Here is a 25960-nt window from a genome sequence, read left to right on the forward strand (position 1 = left end):
CAGTATCATATAAAATGGAATGAACCACAACTACATATGAATATGTACACGGTATATTGTTCCTGAAAAACAAATATCAAAAAATGTATTGGTATCTACCATTACATATCAGTATGTAACATCCATATGTAAGTAGGTTTATGTTGACAGTTTCAATTGCTATTACATGTGTAAGTGGTATCTACCATTACATATTGTTATGCAAAATATGAAAATGTACTGATTAAAGACACATACCTGTCGTGGTTAGGAACGGGTCTAATAGCTATTGAATATAGCTTACGAAAAGTGGTAACTTTGAAATAATCTTCAACATAATCAAGAATCCTTCCTCCAGATCTAGTAATAGCTGCAGTAGCGTGCGAGCATGGAAAGCCATAAACGCGCCATCGTTGGCAAGTACAAGTTTTTCTCTCTAGATCTACCATATGAGATCTGCACAGTACATATTCATGTGTTATTTTTCAGTACACCTAATATACACAGTACATATTTATATGTTCTCATAGAAACATGGTACTTAAAAAAAAGAAAGAGAAAGTAAATAACATTCAGATGATAGAGATTAGGGGTAAACGCTAACCTTGGAGAATGCACTTCATAACGATTAACATCTGACTGACTAACTTTCCAGGGACGGCCAATTTGGATGTGTAGTTCAAGCAAGGCTTGATACGTAGGGGTTAGCAGTTCTGGGTCCATCAAGAGACTCTCTTCACGACGTTCTGACATCATTTCCATCATACGTATCCTACACGACAAGGGAATAGCAAGTCTATTATACTAAAAATATACGTAGATTAACATAACATATATGCTAATACTGTTACAAAAAGAAAACTAATATAAGCTTGTACTGTGACTAAGGAAACTGATACAAACCTGATCGAGTCAACGAACGCACACGCACACTAGTCCAGAAGGGGCTATAAATAACGAATGAAATCTGTTATAAAACATGGTTTATCACGGTTTTCATCTGTCATGCAAACCGTTATTTATTTGGTGTGACTCTTTATAAATGACAAATAAAAACTATTATATAAAATCACAGATATTGTTTATCATTAAGAATGACGTCTAAAGTTTGTAATTAAAAATAACAAAAACGGTTTGTTATTTAGAGTGAACGGTGTCTTCTTGTCATTTAATATCAATATAAATAAATTAATGGATATTCCTGATTATTATTTTAATTTTTTATTTGTTGAATTCGTATTTTTAAGTGAATCAGATAATGCTAAATTTGGAATTGAATCAGCTGAATCGGAAATAGAATCTGAAATCGAGTGTACATTGCATTTGAAAGATGAATTCAGTTTTACATTACAACCAAAAAAGGATAAATTCATCCTGCATTTCCAACTCAAAATCACACTGAAAATATGAACTAGCATTCAATCTACTAAGACTGCCACTTCATCTGCATTTTATTTAGTCTCCCCTATAGGACTACAGGAGTTTTATTCCTCCTAATCATATTACCTAGTGACACATCTCCAAAGTATTGCGTATACATCGTATAACATCCACTTGGATCCATTATAGCATTAATGAGGCAGTTATATTCGTCATTGATGGGTGGCGTGGTAAAATCAAAAAAAGCATTTGCAACAGCTCCCTTCAGTTCCTCAAAAATCAATACGTTAAGGAAAGGTCGAATGATCCCTGTATCATGTGTAAGAAGATGCCAAGTTAGGTTAAAAACACTCTAAACACTTTCAACAAACATCATAGCTATAAAATGTCACATCAGCGAGCAATGGCATATAACCAAAACATGAAGAAACATTTTTTAAGAGAGGCAATGAAGAAGTGGAAACAATACAGCTACGGGCTACAAAGGCAGTCAAACTTATACTCTTCCTCAATGAGTCACAGACTCATAGTAGAATTCAATTGTCCCAGTAAGAAAAATATTTACAACTTTTGTGTATTTTTCCTAGTAGAATTATAACTAGAGCCGCTACTTTACATAACCACCATCTAGTTAATATAATAATTCAAAGTTTCAAACCAACTATAATCAGAACTGAATCGAGGCAAGCATATTCAATTGCAATGCCTTTGCTGAAAAGTCAAACTTCCGAATAATACCAAAAAAACAAAAACAAAAAAAAAAATCATTTTTCCATCTTGAATTGCAGCTTCAAATTCAGTGGAATGGCTAATTCAACTTAAGTCGGTAACTAATTTATGTATGTAAACCAGGAGAAGGAAAAAAGTAAACAATATTCCAAAAGAAGCAGAACAAAGCAACAAATAAGTCATACCATACCTCGGAACTTCCAGTTTGCGGATTGGTAACTGACTGACTATGTTTATATGAAACAAGTTCTCCTCCAGAACCAAAGGACACCGCCACTGGGCATTTCATCCAATTTGGAGCTCTCCAAGTACCCCAATCACAGTCTTTACAAAAACATCATCGATTCCTGCTCAAGCATAAAACATAGACACGATCAGCAACTTAATAAAATTTTCCTTACACAACAACAAGCAGTTTATATTCAAACTAATTGAATTGAGGATATGTTCTCGTAAGACAACTCACATTTCCTTAACCAAGTACAAGCCATCAAGAACAAGAAGATCTGAGGGGCATATGGCAGCAAAAGATGGGTCTTTGAAGAACTCTTAAAGCCTTGGAAGATTCCTGAAAATGCCTCCAAGATCCAATTGTTAGGAGGAGGTAGCAAACCTCTTATGTAGGTTATTTATAAATTAGTTTCAATCAATGCACAACAAAGTGTTTAACAAATTCAGCCAACATTTAAGCTCCATCACCATCGCATTGCCTACAACTAAACATGTGAACAAAATATAAAATTTTGCACGACTTAAACTGACTTACCGCGGAATTTAAAATTGAAACTAGAATAAATATCCTGAAACTAGTCGCCACATAGAAACCAATGGACATGGTCCACACCATTACCAATAGATTTGGAAAGTGAGATGGAAGAAAACAAAGCGTTGAATGGCTCAAAGTCCATCTCAAGCATGAGGTTTTTATTGGTCTTGTACCAGAACATCACAATTTTAAAGAAAAACTCAGAGAATACAAACATCTAGCAGAACTAGTAGTGGTGAATATGTTAGCATTCCTCTTTATCTTTCCATTGATAAGTTCTTCTTTGAATTGCAATTACTCATAAGAAGTCAGCTCTACTACAGCCAATGCACCCACATTGTTGCGTATATATACATCATATAATACAATAAAGTTAAACACTAGAACCTTGATGCCTATATGATCCATACAATACTAAATTAAATCAAGGATTTATAACAAAATTTATCAGCAATTACCTTGCCAGAAAAGCTCACAATTCGTTACTGTGACATATATAACAAACAAACCCAATACCTTTAATTTTGTTGAAATTAAACCCAGATTGTCAAAATCAAATACAATTGAGATAACAAGACTAGAACCTTAAATCAAAATTCAATATTCAGAGTTCAAACCTAAATAGAGGACTAATAGTTGTTCTTACCATCTCATTATTTCACAAGATCTCCATCTCCATCTCCATACTTGTAGTCATCATCTTTTGTTGCTGAAAACCCTAAGAAACCAAGTAAAAAGAGATGTCTCAGAACTGTTTAAGGATTGTAAGAAAAATTGAAAGAAGAAAGTAACCCTAAGCAGAAGAATGAAAAACGAGGCCTTCACCATTTCTCCGTCTTCATCAACATAATCTACTTCTTCTTTCCTTTTCTTCTAGTTCTTCAGCGTTATTTTTGTTGTTTGAGCAGAGATTGGGAAAGAGATGCGGGGATGGAGGGTTATCGATTTGGTTTACGGGGATTTAGTAGATGATTAGGGTTTTTCTATGCTCTTCTCAGATAAAAGAAAACTTGGAAAAGTGAAAGCTAAATGAAAGAGATTATCGGATCGGGTGATAAGGACGAGGTGGGATGGGATTCATCTCCAACCGAGCAGGAAAAAAGGTTTGTGAGAATAAGACCATTATAGCACTGCCACAAGTTAGCCGGTGGCTAACCATTGTCAGACTGATATAAACGTGGTTAGCCACTACTGGGAGCCCAATAGAAAACTAGTGGTGGGTTTATAAAAGCCTGATATATGTGTCAGATTTATTCCGTCGTATAATAGTTTCTCACTAAATCACACCTAATAAATTATGACGTTTAAGAATAACTTTTTCTTGACGATAAACGGTGGGCCCAACTATTTTCATATTATATGACAGAAATTGTTTGTAATATCATAATCACGCAACTAATATGTCATTTAAAAATGTGATTAATAGCCTTTTCTGGACTAGTGGTAGGTAATTTCTTTTCTTTATTAATCCAGCTATTGAACGATTCAGCAACGCTAGATGAAGTGTAACCATAACTACAACCCTTGAAGAAAGCACTGGACCACTTTTCTTTTGGAATGTTGCGGCAGTAGTCAGCAACCCAAGGCCTTCCCAAATTAACCATTTCTTGGAGACCTTCCTCGTATGTTGCAGGAAAAAGAGCATATGTCGCCTTTCGGAAAGCATCAGTCACTTCCTTATACTTTTCGTCAGACTTTGCAATAGGTAAGTTTTTGTCCAAATGGAAGTAACAATATCTTTGATGAGAATCAGGGAACTCTTTGGGAATATATTTAACCAACCCTTCACCTCGGTCAGTCATAAAAGTGATTGGGCGATCATCATTCAAAGCCTCCTTCAGTTTCTTGAAAAACCATTCCCAGATGATATTGTCTTCACCGGGTACTAAAGCAAATGCAAGCGGATAAAATCCTGCAAAAAGGAATTACTAGTTATGTTAAGCAACTAATATTGACACTACATATTGACATGCAGTATGGTTTACCTCTTTGTTGATATGTGAAAACCTGACACTACATAATGACATGTTAAGCAACTGATTGACATTACTTTTCACATGCAGTATGGTTTATCTCATACTCAGTAAGGTCAATATGTAGTATGTAGTATGGTCAATACTCATTGTCAGATAGTGAAGTAAGGTCAATATGAGTGATCTAACTACCAGACACTACATATCAGAAAAAAAAAGAACCAGTTACCTTGATTGCCATTAAGACATGTTTCTGCCATGAGACCTCCTTTAAAAGTTCCAGTGAGAAATGTACAGTCACAGAAAATCATGGGACGACATAGTTTATATCCTTCTATACAAGCTCCAAAGAAAACAAAAAGTCTATTGAATCTTTTTGTAGCATCATTGAAATCAAAATCAATAAATGACCCAGGGTTTGTTTCCCTAACAGCATTCACCCACCAAGCACGATCAGTGTACGACTTCACATCATTACCAAAAATCTGTTTATGCGACAACTCAATTGCATGATATGTGTGGTGATACTGGATTTCAATGCCACCACCAACTTTAAGATAATTTATGATCTCTGTTGGTGTTATGCGAGGGTTGTGCCTGACCATCTCATGAATTAGACTGTTCATGAGTTTTTTTGTAACTCTTGGATTCTTCAACATATAACCACCGCCACAGGCGTGCCTTCCCACATATTCTTTTATCTTAAAAACATCAATAGAACTACCCATGGCAGTTGCGTGAAGCTTCCATGAACAACCTATCACACTACATACGGCGGTGAATCTCTCAAGGTCATTCTTCTTCTTAATTACCTCATATCCAGTTCTCATGCAGTATTTTTGGCATGCTATACGTACGACATCAACACCACCATAGAATAATTGATCTGTATCATCAAAAATCTTATCCCAACCATCTGAAAAAAAACACTCTTGGGGCTTCTTTACCTTCTTTCAAATAACTATTCTTTGCACTGACAACTAAGGCTGCATTACTGTCAACTTCCATACGCCTAGATGCGCCATTTGAAATTACATCCACGTGCAAATCAAAGAAAGCTGATTGCTTTGAAGAATGTAATGCAGAGATTCCCTGGAGTGTTACATCAGCAAGAATAGGAACTATCGCTTGATTCTGGAAATAGTTAACCAGAATACTCGATGGAGTCAACCAGCTCCACATATTACAGATGCAAAATTTCAAATCCTCTAAAGTTGAAAACGATGTAACCTCATATGCAAAATGATATTGCTTATGGTATACATGAGAATAGATGGAGAAGTCTGGTTTGGGAGCAACGTCAGACATGTTAACCCTGTAAAAAATGACATGTACTGAGATGAAACAAAAAGAGTCTTTGTATTGACATGCTATAAGCAGTACGTATTGACATGTACTGACTCATATTGATATGTATTGGCATATACTGCAGGATGAAAAAAGAGCATGCTATATGCAGGACGTATTGACATGTACTGATTCATATTCATATGTATTGGCATCTACTGCAAAATGAAAAGAGAGCATGCTATATGTAGTACGTATTGGTAATACATACTATACAATCTGTCTAATGAAAACTAAACAGAACAGCAGCAGAAAAACGTAGAAAATACAAAAAATCAGATTACAAAAAACAGAACAGAAATCATTAAAAGAAATCATACCTTGTTCGAATCTGAGATAAACCTAATTCGAAACTCAAATACCTAATTGAACACACACAAAAATCACGAAAATTACTTAAAAAACAAACGAAAATTACTTCGAAACTCAATTGACATTGTAAATCATCATAAAACAGAAATCATAAAACGAAATCATAAAAAGATAACAATGTACATCATATACAATTATCCTGATAGAAATCGGATCAGAATAAACCTAATTATTCATCAAGATTTCTAGAACAGCAGCAGAAGAGGATGATTGAAAGGATAAATACCTTGGTTCGAAGCTCAGATGACCTAATTCGAAACTCAGAAGAACCTAATTCGAAGCTCAGATGAAGATGATTGAAAAACAATACCAGAAATTGAGAGAAACCGATCTGAGAAGAAAAAAAGAGGAAAGAAACTGACTTGTTTCGTCACTTTGAGTTGCAGAAGGGTATGTTGGGAATATTTGAAAACTGATCTTGTGTAAACCGCACGTGGATGGACTAGGGGATAAAGTTTCTGGTCCAAAAACATGGACCAGAGGATAAATCAATTCTGGGAGTGGACTAGCCAGTAACCGATTCCCTCATTCCTGGACTAGCCAGTAATTCCTAGAAACCATATACTTGGAGTAACAACTCGATTTTGGGCCCAGAAGTTAGCCAAACTACTGTACATCAAAATATGGATGACCAGAGAAGACTGGTTATCAACGAGGGTTTCAAAGGGATTCTAAATTCGCCTCTTTCTGGTTCTTATTTCTCACCTCTCTCTTCACCCGTTAAAATTCATAATCAATTTTCTGTTCTTGAGGGCCAATCTCATAATCTGCCTATGGAACAAAGCGACGAAGCTAGTCAAATTGAAGAAGAAGAGGAGCCGATATTGATTACTCCACTCAATCGATTAGATCCAGCTGCTACAATTGATGAATCATGTATGTTAATTCATGGGGGCTCCGATAGAGGGGTGAATGGAGGTTGTTGTGCTAATAATCAGGAAAAAAACAGTAGGGAAATTAGTATTATAGAGAGTGAGGAAGACCGATTAGCAAAAGAAGAATTGATTTTTGTTTTTCAATCAGTTATGACACTTTTTGGTATTGCACAAGGTGAAAAGGAGAAGGAAATAAATGAAATTGTCAATCGTCAGTTGGGGGAAATTAAACAAAGAAAGCTTTTTAGGAAGGAAAAGAGGGAACAAGCCATTAGAGAGCTGGATGAAACAGTGCTAGATGAGGGACTGGAGGGCGCAAGACTACTTCTCACGGATACAGCATAAGGCGTTAAAGATAATTCTACCCAGGAAGAGGATTGCTCGGAGTCACCTATCAGTACACCAATCAATTCTAGTGCTACAAAAGTGGAGCGGGAGACAAACAGGTTAGCATGCTCTATGAATAACCTTGTACCTAGCAGTTCCAAATTAGGTAGAAGAGAGGTAAATGGGGGTAGGAAAGGTTATTAAATGAATGCAAACATAGTAAATTGTAACATTAGGGGGGCATGGGATGCGACCAAGAGGGCTATTATTAATGAAGCATTATTGAGAAGCAAACCAAATGTTGTTGTTTTACAAGAAACAAAGAAGGAGGTTATTACACAAAGTTTTTGCAGAGAATTATGGAACAAGAATGGCATCCAGTTTTGTTATGTTCCATCACAAGGGGCTTCAGGAGGTATGTGCATCATGTGGTGTGAAGATGAGTTTGAGTTATTAGATACATTAGAAGATCAATATACTCTCTCTTGTATGTTTAAGTCGAGAAGGGATGGGACTGAATGGTTTGTTACGGGGGTTTACGCACCTAATAATAGGGTTCAGAGAAAGAAATTGTGGAGGGAGATTGCTGGTGTTTTAGGAGTCTGGGATATACCGGGCTGTGTAGTAGGAGACTTCAATACTATTCGCTTCGTTGAGGAAAAAAATAGAGATATTGCTGCTAATAGAGGTATGACAGAATTCTCTAATTTCATTTCAGATTGTGATCTCATTGACCTTCCCCTGTATGGTGCCCATTATACGTGGTCGAATTTTCAAGAAGATCCTATATGTTGTAGACTTGATCGTATGTTAGTTAACATCAAATGGGAGGAGTTGTTTCCAGACAATACACAAAGCGCAAGGCCTAGACCTATCTCTGACCACTGCCCTTTATAAGTTTGAGATCATGTGGATGGAAGATAATTCACTGTATGACCTGATCAAGGGGTGGTGGGAAGGTTATGAAGTTAATGGGAATCCCGGTTTCATATTCTGGAAGAAGCTTCAAATGCTCAAGGAAAATCTGAAGACATGGAATTGGACCCACTTTGGAAGCACAAAGAGAAAAATGGATGACATTTTAAATGAAATTCAAATTATTGATCAGAAGGACGCAGATCGTGAAGCTACTCTTGAGGATAAACTGAACAGGATCAATTTCAAGAATGAATTTAAGAAATGGGCAAGATTAGAGGCATTGAGACTGAAAAATAAGGCGAAGGATAAATGGTTGGATGAGGGTGATAACAATACCGGGTATTTTCATAGAAGCGCAAACCAGAGGAGAAGGCAAAACTTTATCAGCTGTTTGGTTATTGATGGGGAGATACAAGAAGATAGTGAAGTTATTAAGAGTCACATTGGTGATTATTATGCTGGACTTTACAAAGAAAACATTGCACAGAGACCATTCATGGAATATGTACAGTTCTCTACTATCTCGTCAGTGGATAAAGTCAGGTTGGAATCTACCATTTCTGAGGAGGAAATACTTGGCACCATTAAGGAAATGGAGCGCAACAAGGCTCCAGGACCTGACGGGTACCCTATAGAGGTATTCACTGGATATTGGAAGATATTGGGGGAGGATTTTATGAAAGTAGTGAAGCATTTCGAACTAACAGGATCTTTGGATTGGAGATTAAACAACACTTTTATTTCGCTAATTCCTAAGAAAGAAACAGTTGAGGTGGTTAAGGACTTTAGGCCTATTAGTTTAATTAATACATGTTACAAGATTATAGCGAAGACACTGGCGACAAGACTTAAGCAAGTGCTACCCTCTCTGATCTCGGACACACAACAGATAGCATTTTACTTGCTAATGAGTGTTTGGATACTAGGATGAAGCAGAAAGAACCAGGCTGGATCATGAAGTTGGATGTGGAGAAAGCGTATGACAAGGTTAATTGGAATTTTCTTCTTAAGATAATGGAGAGAATGGGGTTTGGATTCACTTGGAGGAACTGGATTCGTACTTGTATTTCACATGCGCACTTCTTAGTCTTGATCAATGGGATTCCCGGTAATAATTTTAGGAGCTCTCGTGGCCTCAGGCAAGGAGACCCCTTGTCACCTTTCTTATTCACCTTGGTCATGGAAGGTTTCTGCCATATGATCAAAAGCGGAAGAAAATGGTCGAATAGATGGGTTTAAAGTCTCTATGGATGGACCTGTTGTCTCCCATCTTCTTTTTGCTGACGATACTTTACTCTTTAGTGCAGACAAGGCTCAAAGTATCTACACCATTAGAGCAATTCTGACATGTTTTGAGTTGGTGTCGGTTTTGAGTATAAATTTAACCAAAAGTACAACCATTAGTATTGGAGATACCACACAAGACGAGGCAGTACAAGATTCACTTGGTTGTACACTTGAAGATTTGCCATTCAGGTATCTCGGAATGCCAGCAGGGGCTCCTTACATATGCAAAAAGATATGGGATCCAGTGGCTGAGATTGTGGAGAAAATACTAGAGGGTTGGAAGCGAGGCTACCTCTCGTATGGGGGGAGATTGGTTCTTATTATGAGTGTTCTTAGTTCACTAGCAGTGTACATGATGTCTGCTTTCACTATTCCTCCTCCTGTAGCCAAGAGAATTGAAAGAGCAATGAGAGGTTTCTTGTGGGGAGTAAAAGATGGGAGGAATAGAACTGGACTGGTGGCTTGGCATAAAATATGTCACACAAAACAAGAGGGAGGACTGGGTATCAAAGTTTTATCTGTGATGAATGATGCTCTCTTGCGTAAGTGGTTGTGGAGGTTTTCTAATGAGCCTGAGGCACTATGGAGAAGAATAATAGAGGGTAAGCATGGATGCGATAGTAATGGCTGGGATGCAAAGAAAACTAAGCAACCATACGGCATGGGGCTGTGGAGAGTCATTTGCAACATAATCGACAAATTCAAGTTGGGATTAGAGCATAAGGTTGGTAATGGGAGAAAAACTCGTTTTTGGGAGGATAGATGGTCTGGGGAAGAGGTGCTCAAGGACAAATATCCAAATCTTTTCGAAGTTTCCAGAAAGAAGGGGGTTTGGGTTAATGAAATTGTTACGATGAATGTAGATGGGGAGACTAATTGGAACCTGGATTTCAAAAGAAGACTCACAGATATGGAAATTAGCGAGGCAGCATCACTTTCATATCTCTTGTAGGGAATTATCTTAAACGATGTTGATGATACTAGAAGCTGGAGATGGGAGAGCAGTGGAGTCTTTACAGTTAAATCGTGTTATCTAGGATTGGCAAAGAGCTCAGGTATTGTTTTTCCCTTTGCGCAAATCTGGAAACCAAAAGTTCCAACAAAGGTTTCGTTCTTTGTGTGCTTAATTAATTCATCATAAAGAGATCTTAACACAAGATAATTTGACTAAGAAGGGGTGGCAGTTAGCAAATAGATGCATTTTCTGCAAGTCAAGTGAAGAAACCATCAATCATCTTTTCATTCAGTGCCTTATAACGCATGCTGTTTGGATGTTCTTCATGAATGAGTTTCAAAGGGATTGGGTTATCAGCGAGGATGTTAGAGACTTGTTTATCGACCACTGGACTCTTGGTCTCACTGAGAACGGTAGGATTTTATGGGAGTTACTTTCTTTTGGTTTTGTCTGGGGAGTGTGGAAACAGAAAAATAAATGTATATTCCAGGGCTCCGATTACCTACAGGAAAATTTGATCAGGAAGATTAAGGCACTCTTATTCTATTAGACTTCTACAACCATATCTTTCAGGGGCAATACTTTTCAGAGCCTGCACTATAACTGGGGAATTGTAGTGAATAGGCAGTAGAGCTTCTGTATACTCATTTTTGAGTCAGTCCTGTTGGTTTAGGTTCTCAGTACCAACTTGTCTTTTAACCTACAAATTTTATTCTTGTAGTGGTTCTGTCGATTGGAGTAAGTTGCTTTGGTCTTTTTTTTTCTCTTTTCTTTTCCCTTGTAACTTTGTTCCAATATTTATATAATTTTCTGTAGTATTGACCAAAAAAAAAATTATTGGTAATTACTTTCCCAGTTAGAAAACCATAAAAGTTAGTTGCAAGTGTGATTTTCTATCCTGTAAATGGAAAAGATCATGGAGTTAGAGATAAGAGTTGGGGAGACTTGACACCACGATTTACGTGGTTCGGCCATGAAGACCTATGTCCACGGGGTTTTAGGGGGTTTCACTATATATAATGTTTGACTTTACGTAATGAGATTAGAGGAGACTCATAAACCAAATCCACCTCTTTTATGTGAATAATGTAGGGGCAGAATGTCGCACAAATACATTTGTTAGTGTGCTAGATTCATTTATTTTCTTAGCGTGCGAGAACGTAGCATGGGCGCGAGACATATTAGTTGTACTCCACTACATCTTAGATGGCATCCACTATGTAAACACCTATATAAAGAGAAAGGCAGGAGAGAGAAAAGGAGGACATACACTTTGTAGGGAACCAATGTAGTTAATATCGGATATCGGTTCATCTCGGCCGGGACCGATACACTGGTACGATTTTATATCGGGGATATTATCGTTGAAATATCGGTATAATATCGGTTCTAGATTTAGAGACTATAATTTTATATTATATATTTTCTCCACACATTTTCGGATAAGATATAATAGATAACATCAATTTTATCAAAAAAACAAAAGAGTAACTTTAGTAACTTGCTTCGAGAGCTACATGCACCTCTACTACCACCTGGAAGACTTTCTTCGCCAAAATTAACCTTAAACTTTATAGAAAACGACCAATACCGTCTCATATCGGGAAATGTAGGAAAATTTCGTATCTACCGATACGGCCGATATTTGACCGAAACGGCCGATATTCGACCGATACGGCCGATATTATCGGGCGAATATCGTATCCCCGATATCCTTCTTATCGTATCGTTCTGGGCCGATAACCGAAATATCCCCGATATATCGGCCGATACGGCCGATATTGACTACATTGTAGGGAACACATGTTAGAAAGAGAAAACAGAATTTGTATTATTATTATCTGTTTCTTCTTCCTTCACCAACCTAGAGCTCCAAATACTCATTAATGGAGTCTCAATGTAATCCAAATGTAATTTCAACAATCGTAGTGAACCCTAACCCCGTGTATGTAGATCACATTGATCAAACCACGTAAATCTTGTATCTTATTTTTCAATTTTAGCAATCCTATCATCATTTTTATGTTTAGATCTACAAATTATTAAGTGGTGTTAGTTGTAGGATTTCCTGCGACTACATTTTTGGGGTTAGAAACACTACCTACTTGTTGGATTGAAGAGGATTCAAGGAAATTAGTTATTGTTGGAGTTAGATACCACTGGATCTAGAGATTTCAAGGGAAAATATGAAAGTTTAGGGGACAAGTTTATCTCTTCAGACAACAAACAAATCAGAGATATTTAAAGAATGTAGAGACGGAGATGTAAACGCTATATCAACAGTGAGATTCAAAGAAAAACATTCAAAATTCGAAGACAAAAAATGTAGGACGAAAAGAAAGACTTGCTCCGTGCGAAGACAAAGGGCAAAATTCCAGTAAGTCGAAACAAAGAAAAGGATGTGAATCAAACCAAGTAATTGAAACTTCGCAGGTTTAAGTCATTGATAGCGAAGGAAAAAATCAATAACCCCGGTAGAAATACAACACGAAGAAACTCTACAGCAAAGGTGCGATGAAGATCTTCTTACAACGGGATAAGGACTCACCCAATTCAATTGCTATACAAGAAGCAGACGAGAACTGAAGAGTGTGACCAATTCGCACAAGAGAACTCAACTCAGCAGTATAAGAGAAATTTACAGGTTCTTTGTTACATCAACCAGTTCCGCACAAAGAGAATAAGAAGAAGAGGAAGTGTCCGAAGAAAACGCACAGGAACAGCCAAAGATGAAGATTTAGAATCAACCAGGCGAAGAAGAAAATCAGGGAGGATTCGTGCAGCTTAAAACCACCAGCAACATGCGATGAAGGGCGGACATGAACGAGGTGATATCAACATAGGCTAATCAGCGCTGGAGGAGCAGATAAACCCGTGAAAATTCCATTTGAGCGAAGAAGGATTTTATTCTAAGAGAAACCAACAATAACCAAAGAGCGAACAAAGACGTAAAGGTGAAAGAAATGGCGCTAATATCCTAAAAGACAGGCGTACAGGTGAAAAAGAAGAAATATCAAGGATCAAAATAAAATACAGGTAGCATTTTCTTCCACAAACAGGATCAATAAACCACAGAAGAAAGAAGCAGTAATATAACTGCCCGGCAGAGGAACTAAGTAGATGAACAAAGGAGCATCACGTGACGAAAATAAAGCATCATGCATCGATAAAGCATCCAGGGTCTATCTATCATTGAACTGCTAAGGAAATGGAGAATTGCAAGGATCTGTAGCTGATTAAAAACAAGGTACCAGCGAAGAACAGTCATCGTAGTATCACCAATAGAGAGCTTCACTTACAACAGTGGAAGAAATAAAGAGGAACGGACGAACAACAAAAATAGATAAAAGCAAAGGAAAAAGTTACAGGAGCTATAATCACTAGGTCAACAATAACAGGAGAAGAAGAAAGAAAGGACGAGGAGAAAATTATACAAACGGAAATTACAAAAGAATAACTCATGCGAATCTTACAGCTCTTTCACAAACTGAGGCCAGCAGAGGTGGTCAAGCCAGACGCATATAAGTTTGTTGTTGCACGATCTATTCTCATCGCACCCATACTTTTTACGAGTTTTATTCAGCAATTAAGTTGAATATAAAGGATAAGAAAGGTGAATAATACCACTTCAGCACAAATGGTAGAACGCGAAGTAAAGAAGGATAATGTCGCACGTTCAACTCTCACCCAACTCATATTTTTGACATCTTTTTTCCAAGAATAGCAAAGGGACACATATATAAGTTCAAATATGACATCTTTTTGGATGATGTCGCACGTTCAACTCTCACCCAACTCATATTTTTGACATCTTTTTTCCAAGAAAAGCAAAGGGACACATATAGAAGTTCAAATATGACATCTTTTTTCCAAGAATAGCAAAGAGACACATATAGAAGTTCGCACGTATAGAAGTCAAGTTTGAACAACGTGCGTTAATTTCCTACAAGAAATTCTGCTCAGTTGGTTCACAGGGGAGACTACAAGTTGGAGGTTATACGTTCGAATTCGCACACACACAAATTTTTCGCATATTTTTTGATACATGAAGAGCAAATATCATGATCAAAGGACAATGCGGTTCCATTCTCTCGAAAGCAGAATTTAGCACAACTGGTCAGAGGCACAGAAAACGAGTTTGACTTCGCGTGTTTGAATCTCACCTCAAGCATATTTTTAGATTCTTTGCCAACGATGAAGATAAAGTCAAGTTTCAACAAGTGTGCGATGATTTCGCACAGAAGAGGTTAAGACTCAACGAGTGTGCGTTAATTTTGCACAGAAGATGACGCACAGATGGTCAAACAAGGAATATGCAAATGACAGATCCAGAGTTCGAGTCCCACCTCCAACACATATTTTTTTGCAAACAGAAGTGATATTAATCAGATAGACTAGGAATCCGAATGTGGCGTGCAACCTAGTTCGCATACATGCAAGAGGAAAAAAGTAAGACCTAAAACACGTCATAGTCGGAGAAACCTAGAAACCATGACTCAAGGGAAAGCAACACCGACCCTGGAACTTGAGTCATGGAGATTTGGTGTGAGAAAAACGATGATGCCCATCCGGGAGAGGTGCCTTAAATTTTCAGTCTAAGTTCTTAACCTTAGATTGGAAGACCAAGGTGAGAAAGTCTCTCCTAAGGAGTGCAAAAACTCGATCAGGGCGCCGAGGTACACGGTTGAGTCAAGAGTGCCCGGGGCGTATGGAGCGTACCTTCCCACTCTTGACAAGTCCTGACTATGATGCACTCGGTCCGAAGATACCCCACTTAGGGTGCGGTCTTGTAACCATAAACCTCATCGGTGGTGGGATAAGAGACTGCGAAATCAACTGGTTGTTGAATTAACGGATGGGAAGAGCCATAACCTTAACCGGGTAGAGGTAAGCTTCCTTGAAGGGGAAACCAGGGGGAAGATAAGGACGGCACCCTCCATTAGGGAGCTGAATTGTGTCAAAAGACGACAATGTCATGGGGCTTCTACTCACGGGAGTACTTAGACCTATCGCATTTTCGCATAATTATATCCCGAAGAGGCAATACTACAAGAGATGTTAAGGCAAGATCAATGGGTCATTACATGAAAATGCAAAGACCGCCTGCGATTTTTTCGCCCGACCAAATAGAGGCAAACATAAGACCTCTACATAGGGAGGCGAGATAAGACCACACTAGACACACATAGACCTATATATTATGATTATATTATTATTATGCGATTCTACTAGTGCAGGAATAAGGAAGAGAAGAAATCTAAAGAAATGAAGAATAAAAGCAATTTGAAGTGACATCAACATTGGAGCGACAAAATAAGCTAAGTAATACCAACATTATCTATACATTGCATCAACAATAGATAAGCATTCTCATCATATAAGCATCGCATACACATTCATGGCATAAGCATCGCATACACATTTCATGGCATAACAATCACATATATATTATAATTGTACAAGTGTTTTCCAAAATTTTATGGAATAATATCAAGGATTCTCCCCTCATTGATAAAGAACAGGGGCAGCTATGGATTACCAAGAAAACATTTTTGTTCTTTATCTTCTCGGTCAGAATCTTCAAAAACCAAAATTTCAGTGGTAGATTTTCATATTCAGGAGAAAGAGCAAAGGGAAAATCTTTGAAAGAAATTAAGGAAGGGCGAAGTGCACATATGAGTTTCAATGCCAAGTGCGAATATAAGAACAAGTAAAAAACGTTGTGCGATAATCTCGCATAGAGGTGTTGAAAAGTTGGTTAAGGTAGCAGAGCGTGTGTTCGTGGTCTTGTGTTCGGATCCCACCATCTACATACTTTTAACTATTTTTACTATAGGAGAAAATACGAATCAAATTTGCGAACTTTTAGTTATTTCACACAAGTGCGGCAATACAGTTGGTCAAGCTTCGGTAGAACAAGTTGTAGTATTCGGGTTCGAGTCTCCATATTCACACAGAATTTTTGCCTCGGAAATATTTATATCGTAAACATTTCCTTCGCAGGCGTTCACCTTACGAATATCGTAAACATTTCCTTCGCAGACGTTCACCTTACGAATATTCGCAGCACGAACAAACACTTCAGAGAAATTTCGCACAGAGGAGAGTTAATTATTATTTCACACAGGTATTTCGCATAAGAAGGATGGCATAGTTGGTTTAGTGCGACACAATGCAAGTAGCAGGTCGCGGGGTCAAGTTTTGCCTCTCGCATTTGTTTTTGCTATGCGACATTTATACTTCATGCAATGTATTTCTCGCGTAAGATTAACAACAACATCAAATCACATGAAAGCTAACATAGCATGAGGCAGAAAACATGGAGCTGATACTTTATATATACTTCTCAATGCTTCGGAACTTCACAAAAGAATAGAGGGAAGTACGTACTTTTCAAGAAAAGTATTCTTTCGTGTAAATCATTCATCAACAAAGATCAAAGACTACTACAACAACGGGTTTTTTCTTCAAGATCGCTCTTCAAGCAATATTCAAGAAAAAAGAGGCAAAATGTAGGGGCAGAATGTCGCACAAATACATTTGTTAGTGTGCGAGATTCATTTATTTCCTTAGCGTGGGAGAACGTAGCATGGGCGCGAGACATATTAGTTGTACTCCACTACATCTTAGTTGTCATCCATTATGTAAACACCTATATAAAGAGAACGTCAGGAGAGAGAAAAGGAGGACATACACTTTGTAGGGAACACATGTATAGAGAGAGAAAACATAATTTGTATTATTATTATCTCCTTCTTCTTCTTTCACCAACCTAGAGCTCCAAATACTCATTAATGGAGTCTCAATGTAATCCAAATGTAATTTCAACAATCATAGTGAACCCTAACCCCTTGGATGTATATCACATTGATCGAACCACCTAAATCTTGTGTCTTATTTTACAATTTTAGCATTCCTATCATGGTTTTTATGTTTAGATCTACAAATTATTAAGGGGTGTTGGTTGTAGGATTTCCTGCAACTACAAATAGGAAACTGGCTTAAGGTTACATTTTGGGTTTTCTTCGACAGAATAATTACACGTAATCCCTATATGGTACACACTTGTTCATGATTTGAGCCTCCATCCAGTTGATTTGTCAATGTTGCTATTAGCCGGGGTAGGCCTTTGCCTCCGGTACCAAGTATTATCATCAGCATCTTCTTCTATGATTTTGGTTAGTGCAGCTGGATAATCAGTTTGCTTGACGTATACGATTTCCTCCTTCACAGCTTGCCTCGTCTGGAAATCGGCAGCTCGATTGGCTTCTCTAAGAATATGTCTGCAACCCCATCCATTAAAACTCTCTAGGCTGTAGGCCGCATCTACCAAGGCTTTGACTAGGAACCTCATTGAAGTGGCATCTTCTCCGTGACTCCACCGTGCATGACTCTTCACCATTCTCTTTATAAGCTCTCTATACCAGTATCATCTCTTGGGCTTTTTCCTCGAAAAGTATTTCCTTGTCCATATACTGCTTCTAAATAGTTCTGGTTGTTGATTTGGCATTTATCGACTAGGTTCGAATACGCTGCTGCAATGGTATTTATAAGACTAACTGCGATTGTGGCATCTGTTTCAATAACTATAAACTGCATCTGATCTTCCACTGCAATGCCAAGGCTTTTTTGAACCGCTATCACTTTTAACAGGTGCACTTTCATCTTCAAACATACTTCTGCGTAAGATTTGAGTGGCTCGCCAACATTAGTTCGGAACATGCATCCAATTCCTGCTCGATCTTCCTTCCGTGACCCGTCCGTGTTGATGACTTTGGTATGCGGGTTAAATGGTTTCGGCCATCTGCAGATTCTGTGACGAGGATCGGAAGGGTCAATAACATCAAGAACAGTTATCCTTTCCACGACCTGCTCCTCTTTAACAAAGACACCCCATGAGCAATCGACATTAAGACTTTTTTGTTTCAGTTTTCAATTAGACTACCAATTTTATTCTCCGGGTTTTAGCAGAAGAGGATGACAGTGAGGTTCGAACCAGGTATCTCACTGTCACGAATAGCTGAGAATTATATCATACACGGACTTAATAAAATTTACGTACACGAATTAATAAGAGGAGATTACGTATCAAGAAAACCCGCATCCTAGTTGATATCTTCTGAATCACGAAACAGAACAAAAACACACATCCTCATATTCTCAATCACCATACAATATAAACAAGACAGAATAATAAACAAGAAACAAGAAAACAGAAGACTCTTGAACCATGCAATATACACTCTTGAACCAGTGGGGTGATGCTCATCATCAAGAAAACATCAATTCTTCTTTATATAAAGGAGAAAGTTTTTGCTGATGTGGCGGCTCCACATTAAATTAGATGTTTTCTCTCCTATTAGAAAGCCACGGCGGAAAATTCAGTTGATGTAATTGAGGAGACACATCCGATTAGTGAGCAGATACGTCTTAACACGCACTTGGCCAGAAGTCGTTACACCAACAGGAAGATGTATTTTCAGAACCCAACCGTTGACCCAAGAGACGCTACCTACAAAGCTTCGTGTTCGTTCAATAAAAACTTGGAAATCCAAAAAAAAATCGGAAGACACTACGGGAAGCTTATAAATCACACGGGTGAGTAAATCTATGTTCTAAATGCTAAAAATTGGATCTCTGGAGCTTTGTTTGTATAAGGAATGTCTAGGGAGTTCTCAAGTAATTTATGTTGTTGGGAATGTTCCTTCCCTGTATAACTTTTTAAAAATATTCCCTGTCACAAGTGAAGGATTTTATGTATAATTGTGAATCCTAACCAAATTAATATTAATATTGAATTTTATCATTTTAGGCTTCACCTGACTTATACGATTTTGAAGGCGGCACAATGGTTGCGAACTTGCGAGGAAGACTGTCGCTAATTGTTTGGTGAAATGTCAGAAGGAAATTTTTTCCAGTCTGAAGTTTTGGTAAATTTGTAAGGAAAACTCACTTTTAAAATTTTCATGGGGCCAGTTAAAAGGTTAACATAATAAAGGTTTGTAATTCTCACATTTGCATGACCAGATTATGAGCACAGAATGATTCAGGCAATGATGACTTGGGTGATGTTAGCAGACGAATAAATCCTGAAGGCACGAAGTTTAAACAATGGATGAATGTTGATATGAGTACATAGGCAGACACCAGAGATTAACTTATGCAGTATTTCCAATTAAATAAGCACGAAACAAATAGGAACGGCTTTACCATGTAAATACATCGATTGGAAGAGAGCCTCTACCTACTGAGGTTACTCAACATATCAAATGAACCACATACCTATGAGAACTAACAACATGCATCAGTGGTATAAAGCATGCACTCTAGGATCCGCTAAATTTTTAGGCGTCCCGAAGACATTGTTATTAACTTTCCTTGGAACATAATCCGGTCACTCTGTAATAGTTTTCTATTTGCTCCTTCCTTTTGTTTTCATTGCAGCCTATATATTGAGAACATAATGGAAATCACTTTGTCGATCTGTGATAGGATTGTTGGATATGGGTCAGGTCGGTGATGGAGTTTTTTAGATAACTCTCACCAAACTTAGCCGGTGGACCAAAGATTGGGATAAACCCAATTTTAGTCGGTTATGAGTTAATTAGGATTAGGATTAAGAGTTTTATGATAACTCTTAGTTGGTTTACTTCACTAATGGAAAAAGGCCGATTTAAGATAGTCTGAAAGTGTCGTATAAGCGAGTTATAAGACACTTTCGAGGTGCAGCTGAAAATGCCGTGGATTCAGTGTCTTTTACTGAAACGACACTTTCAAGTTGCAGTTCATTTACGATACTTTCGGGCTGTCACTAAGCAAGACATTCAGATAGCGTCCTAGATTTACTCTATCTAAATATTAAAAAAACCGAGTCAGATCTAGCAGGCTGACTGCAGCCATTCCGACTCGGCTGAATAATTCTGATTCAAACTCAAACTGCAGTAAATTGAAACTCGGATTGCACTGAAATTCAAATCTAAGTTTAGATGAAAAATCAAATGACAATTCAAATTCAAACACTAAAATTAAAATGACAAATCTATAACCTTATTCATCCATACAAGATGACAATTCCATTACATTAAATTGTACTCATAAATTTAATTCAAAATCATACAAAAGGATTCAACTCTTAATTTATAAGTTCAAGCTTTCTTACAAAGAAGTGTTGCAAGTCCTAAAAATTTCAACATCAATTTTAGTGATCATCACCTGGGCACCAGCTTGAGAGCAGAACTGCAGAAGCACAACCCTTTCCAACATCTCTGTATCCAGCAACAACAGCGATCTTACCTACAATCATGACATCAGTGCTCGTCGATCATGAGACCATCGGTAATAGAGTGACGGCATCCATAAAGATCATCGGGAAGAGCAGCAACATCAACTGTGGGCTGGAACTGAATGAACTACTGAATATTTGCATACACAGGCCTTCCCCAGCGCTCTACCTACATTGATTTAGGAGGGAAAGAGTAATTAGAGTTGAACTCTGAAGAGAAAGCAGACTAATAAACTACATGATCCAAATTACAGACACAAGTAACTTTAGGAGAAAAATATCAGTTCTCATGGGCGTTTCTCAGTGACACTATGTACTATCAGTTAATTCATAATTCAATCACTCAGTATCATGGAAACTCAATTTCATCGATCAATTTGTGCAGGAAATAATCCATGAAAAACTTGATCGACTAACTCAAAGTAATAGAAATATGTCTTTACTGTTTTGTTGTTTACCTTAATAGCTTAAACTTGAAACAGTCTCCCTTCAGCTGAGAAAATATTCACACATCTATCATCGTATTCAGTCCTACAACAAAAATAACCAAAATCTTAAAATCTAAAAAGTACTCAGGAAGATCTCAGAATCTGTTCACTTTCTAGTTTCTAAGTTAAGTTACTGACAACCGACCATAGAGACAAAGACAAGTGTACGGTGTACCAGTGCAATACTTAATCACATCATATTTTGCTGCTTCCAGTTGAGCCCTCAAGGCATGAATCCCCTCAGAAAATAATATTCAATCAATGCCAATAATCTCACTTTGCAAACCCAACCGTAAATAAATGCACTCATAAAGTTATCCAGTCAAGCTTGTTTCTTAGGTTGGATGTTTCTGCATTTTCATTCGCCAACTCATCATGTATTCCTCGGATGCATTGTTGCATAATAATAAGGTTAAATAGGCAGACAGATAACCAACATACCAACCATAAGATAGATATTCAAAATGAACTCGACTGAAATCAATCATGATATTTGAGTACAGTACTTGCATCCAGATACCATAAAAGGTTTATTTGGTTACTAACATAGAAGTAGTACTATTCATATGGGGTATCTAATGTAAAGATGAACGACATAAAATCACCTTGGATATGGGTGCAGTCCAACCCATCTCTGAGGTCCAACCCAAGGATGGGCGTAACTCTTTTCCATTGACGTCATAAGATCCTCCTTCACCGTTGGGAGATCTCGGAAATGAAGCTTAAATTAAAACCAAAAAGATAAAAAGATTAATTCAGTCTTAAAATTGGAAAATCTTCAATTCCAAATGAACATAGTCGAATCTTTTATTTTATATATGCAAGACATGTAGATGTACAGTGTTAAGGGTGCATAAGCTAAAAGAGAAGCATCTCAAGGCGTACTACAAGGTAATATGAGGTCTAACCAAAAACCAAGTTTCTGTACTTCATATTTCCACTTGACCAAAAGAAAATTCAGCAAAATCGGCTCAATTTAATGTAGTAATGCACGAAAATTCAGGACAAGGTAATGCACATTAGTTATACTATATCACAAAACATAGTCAAGCATATAGATGCTACACAGACTTGAACAAGACATGTCGGCTTGGCATCATCATCAATATTATGTCTTCCTTTCTCTACCTATATCACAACCGAGTCATTGACCTTCAAACCAACAAGCATATCAGCAACGACATGAAAGAAATGTGTAGAAACTAACACAGTATAGGGAACAATGTGTCAACAGGTAATTTACATCACAAAAGAAAGCAAAAAGACATGGATCAGAGTTAGAAAATATTATTTCTGCCTCTTAACTTGTCCCAAGCAACAAGTCCGACTCTGATTTGGAGGATGGGTATGAAGGTTTTGATTCACTAACTGCACGCACAATAGGAAAACTCAGGGGGTAAATACTTGATAATTGCATGCCTTGTTAGAAATACAAGAAGTTTTGTTGTTAAAGCATTAAGTAGGACAAATGATTCAAATTACAACAACACTAATTGATGAGGTGAAACAAGATTACAACACATGACAAACAGAAGATCAATGTAGCACATATGATAAAAGTAAACTAGATAAAAGTAAACAACAGTAAGTTTCTTAGCCTTTGCACAGGTATTCTTTAGCCATCATTAGCTTCTCCCTGACGATCAATCAAAAACTCATTAATCTATATATATCAAACCGATACAACACAATATCCCACGTCCAAGAAACATCACGAATACCATCTAACAAGTACTACCGTTGCAATACATGAAAAAATAAGGCTGTACAATTTCAACCACTCTAGATTTTCATATACTGCAACTGTCTTCACCACTCACAACCACCACCCAAGCATCCACTGCAAGTGGGGGAACCAGGATTCAAGACTAGAGGGGGTTGGAAAAAAATATTGCGCACCAGCAAACAGAAAAGATTACCTCTTAAAAGAACATCGGAAAGTCCTAATAGCAAAACTGTACATCATGTTCTTTTTCGGCACTCTTATTCTCTTTAACGACGACTGCTGTTTCCAACAAATATGGGGCAGCGATTCCTTAATGCACTTCTTTGATGGATACCTATAAAGCAGTAAAATTAGAGTACTCCAACACTATTGCAAACGAACCATAATTAGTAGTTGTCCCAATATTTAAGTATTTCAGTGAGATTCTTAGATCAAATTGCACACATGTTATACATATTTGTCTCATTCAAAAAGTACAAAAGAATTGTTATCTGCTAGCCTAATACAGTGAGCAGAGTTCGAGAAAAACAGTACTCATATAGCTCCCCAAATTGTGGCTGATTATCAACTTCACATTCATTTTATAAAGCTACAGGAAACAATTACCAGTATTATGATTTCCACTAAAGTATTCCTTGTATTCTCTACCAATTATTGATCGCGCAAGAACCCCCACCCTTTCAAAAAGGAGCAAAAACTTATAGGTCAGAACACAAACTAAAAGCATATACCACTAGATGACTGACTAGAGTTGAGTCTAATATGGTACATATCCACTAGATGACCGACGACCAATAAATAAGGCATGATGATGGTACTATTTTACAACTGTACATAAGTTGACTGTACCTGGCAGGCAATACAATTATGCAAGTTCTCCTCTCGTGGGCATTTCCACAAACAACTAAAGTGCAGGATCCTAATTTACACAGAATTGGCAAAGACTAAACACTTCGAGAATGCAGGGGAAGTCTTGCTGTGCTTCCGCCCCTGTCCACTGCCAACAGCCAACCCCACATAGATGTAACCATAAGATCAAATAAAAACATACCCAGAAGTCCAAAACTAAACTTGAAATTAAACTCTAGAATGCCTAAAATCATGATCAAAAATGAAGAATCAAAAAATAGGTTTGATTAGTTTAGTTATTACCATCAGCTCTTCTCTTCATAGTGACCCTGAAACCAAAAATCCCTAAAATTAAAATCCCGCAGTTGAATTGAAAGAGCGATAAAAGAAAAACTAAGAAGAGATTGAGTAAAAGTCCACCCTTTTCGTTGTAGAGATGGGGAATAACCTTAATAGTGAATCCTGGAATCAAAAGCCCAAAAATCAATAAATCCCCTAATCATGCAATTGTACCAAAACAATGATACTTTGTTCCATCATTGAGTAACGAAAATATACCTTGTTCTATGAAGAACAAATAGATCTGGGGTTTCGAAACGAATACCTTTTCAGCAGCACCCAAACTGAAACATAAATCAGAAATCCATGTTTCCTTGATAGAATAAGAAAAAAAAGAAGCCTTTCTTTCTTCTATGAATGAATGAATTGAAGAAGAAGAAAAAAAAACGAAGCATTTTTTTCTTCTTCTTTGATTTGTATGGTTACTATATAACTTTGAAATTAAAACCACGCACTTTACCTGTAGACAAAATCAAGATCGAAACTGAAGTGGTTGCACAACAAAAGAAATTGGGTTTCTTTCAAACACGAAATTGGTTGAACAACAGTAAATCTGATTTCTATTTGAGGTTTATTGGAGGTTGGTTTTAAGATTTTTTTTAAGAATCTCAGATAAAATATTTTAATGGTGGTGGGTTTTCAGTGAAAAAGGTTCTGATGATGGCGGATTTCACAGAAGAAATTTCATGGTGTGATTCATTGTGTGATTTTTTTCTCTACTGTGGGGTTTTTGTGAGAGCTAGAAAGGGAGAGAGAGAGTGTTAGATGAGTCAAGTGAGAGATGAATGAAAGAAGAAAGATGAAGAAAATAAAAAAATATTTTACTCGATAATGACGAAGTACTCTTGCTTCATCTCATCCGTTCCAACAAAAAAGCTAGCCCTAAACTGACACTACTCTGCGTGTCCTTGTACAAGTCAACCAAAGTCCAACTACTACAACAACTTGACCTTAGTCAGAGACAAATACCATAGTGTCGCTGTGAAAATCAACTAAAGTCCAAACACAACGACAGTTTACCATAGTCAGCGATATGTTTCATATGTGGCGGTTTCGTAACTTTTTTATTGTGTCGTTTCGTTATGTCCTAGATAGCTTTTTTCCACTAGTGCTTGATCCTAAATTCTAGGAACTTTGTGGACAAGTTATGAAACCCTAGTCTTGTAGGCTAAATAATGTACCTATATAAATAGTCTAGTAGAGAACCTAGAAAATTACACCAAAAATTCTTCTTTCTCTCTTAGGGTTTATTGTATTCTCCCTTGCGATAATATATAAATCACTTATTTTTCCCGAGGATTCAACCTCGTTAAATTCTCGTCTCTTTTCTTCTTTAGTTTGTGTTCTTAGCAATACTTGGAGTACTAT

General features: G+C 37.3%; 2 long non-coding RNA genes across 11 annotated transcripts; both read right to left on the minus strand.

Moving 5' to 3' along the window:
- Positions 1 to 1273: 1273 nt before the first annotated feature.
- Positions 1274 to 3929, minus strand: LOC113293552. Its single transcript, XR_003332366.1, has 5 exons — positions 3680 to 3929; positions 3501 to 3572; positions 2555 to 2656; positions 2279 to 2435; positions 1274 to 1668 (listed from the first exon to the last, which is right to left on the minus strand). It is a non-coding gene; the product is annotated as an uncharacterized LOC113293552 (long non-coding RNA).
- A 16999-nt stretch (positions 3930 to 20928) lies between these two features.
- On the minus strand, positions 20929 to 25361 carry LOC113299944. Of its 10 annotated transcripts, none has more exons than XR_003335289.1 (10): positions 25053 to 25361; positions 24812 to 24876; positions 24702 to 24715; positions 24557 to 24582; positions 24254 to 24401; positions 24011 to 24081; positions 22284 to 23738; positions 21854 to 21917; positions 21649 to 21721; positions 20929 to 21359 (listed from the first exon to the last, which is right to left on the minus strand). It is a non-coding gene; the product is annotated as an uncharacterized LOC113299944 (long non-coding RNA). The 10 variants fall into 10 exon arrangements; XR_003335285.1 differs by having other exon boundaries at positions 24674 to 24715; XR_003335288.1 differs by having other exon boundaries at positions 22284 to 22399; positions 23598 to 23738; positions 24557 to 24715.
- Between the last annotated feature and the right edge of the window lie 599 nt (positions 25362 to 25960).

The sequence above is a fragment of the Papaver somniferum genome, chromosome 7 (assembly GCF_003573695.1).
Source record: "Papaver somniferum cultivar HN1 chromosome 7, ASM357369v1, whole genome shotgun sequence".
NCBI classification, from domain to species: domain Eukaryota; kingdom Viridiplantae; phylum Streptophyta; class Magnoliopsida; order Ranunculales; family Papaveraceae; genus Papaver; species Papaver somniferum.